Genomic DNA, 1,734 nt, shown 5'->3' on the forward strand with positions numbered 1-1,734 from the left:
GTTGGTAGACCCTAGACCGAAGAAAGGATTTCTTCACTGCCTAAGGTCTCTGGTACGAGATTCTGCTCTCCTGTGAGATGGTGTCCTACAGACACTTTCTCCCTTGACTAACACAACCTGGGGAAATGATTTCTCCTACCTGAGGTTACTTCATGAGACCAGAATCCTTTAGGTTAGGTAGTGTCTTAGGGCATTAACTTACCTGTAGGACACCTACCCCCTCCCCTCTATCTCTTTCGTGTTGAATGATCCAACACCCTCCTGGCCGTCGTTCTACATTGACCCTAAGGTTCTTGTAGGACTGGCCTGAGGTTCCCCGTCTGCCACCGGATAGGCCGGCTGCCGGCGGGTACCCTCATATTCTTTAGAGTGTTCTTCAGTCCTCCCTTGGACTGCCTTCCATACCCCTTATGACTGGGATATGGTTGGGTGGAAGCCCGAATTTAATTCCCCCTTCCACTTGAACCCTCATTCTGGATGCAGGCCGGCAAGGCTGAGCCCTTGCCTTCCTCCATCCTCTCTTTCTCTCTTACTTTCTTACTGGGCCATGTCCATTGTCTGCCAGCCGGCAGTTGCCCTGCCGCCGCTTGTTGGGAACATAGTTGACCGACAACCCAAAGACAATGGACATTCAGGGACCAACTGCCGGCTGCTGAGTTGCCGGCCGGCAGCCGGCCACCCATACCTGGTCATCTGCCGCCGACTGCCACCGGGTCCCCTTGATGGAAGGATCCTCGGCTGCCGGCCGGCAGAGCCGCCACCGGCCGGCAGAACCGCCGCTGCTGACAGAGCCGCCGGCAGTTGGCAGAGTCACTGCCGGCCGGCAGAGACATTGCCGGCCGGCAGAGACATTGCCGGCGGTTTATCACACAATTTTATGAAGACAATAATTGCCTTCAATAGCCCAGAATAGGCCAGCATGTGCCGGCTTGCCCGGCAGACGCCGGCAGACCCGGCAGGTGCTGGCAGGCCTGACAGGACTGGCAACTTGTTACCAAACAGTCAGTGCTTTAGCCCAAAGTTTTTCCAACCTACAAGGTACTTCTTGGGCAGCCTATTGTGAGACCATCACATTTAAGAGAGTGATTCTCTCTTCCTTTAATGGTTATGATCCATTATTGTCCTTAATCCCCAATATTGAAACTGGAAGATTGTGTTAAGAGACACTTTATATCAAAGGATATTATCTTCCTCAAAAATTCTTAAGAATTCTACTTTCAATATTGGAGGAGGTCATAACAATTGGCTGGACAGGAAACACATGTAGGTGTATTTCCTATTTATAGCTTACCCTATCCAAGCTAATATAAAATATTATATGTATGCTGAAATTTGAGAATTTCACCGAATACTTATAGACTTTTCCTTTCTTTACAGGAGGAGCATCCCGAGTGCGGGAATAGTTTACGCAGGGTCCGCAGTAGGAACTTCTGCGGCCACGACATGTGCAGGGCCTATGCTCGTTGCGCAGTCACCAAGGGGGCTCTCAAGTACTGGGACCCACAGGTATGTACCGTTTGTGAAAAACTGGTAAGAGAGGCTTTTGATGATCAAAAGTCCACTGAGTCAAGGGACGCAGCAAGGGAAATGCTGCGTAAATGGGTTAGAGGTTTCCAGAAGAACACTTCTGGCCCATACCTTCCTAACGAAAAGATTTGGGCTTGTCTTTTCCCTAGGGCATCTTCGGATGCAGTTATTCCCCAGGCTCAACCTGAGATTCCCCTGGTTCAGATT

This window comes from Palaemon carinicauda, chromosome 3 (genome assembly GCF_036898095.1).
Source record: "Palaemon carinicauda isolate YSFRI2023 chromosome 3, ASM3689809v2, whole genome shotgun sequence".
Lineage (NCBI taxonomy): Eukaryota > Metazoa > Arthropoda > Malacostraca > Decapoda > Palaemonidae > Palaemon > Palaemon carinicauda.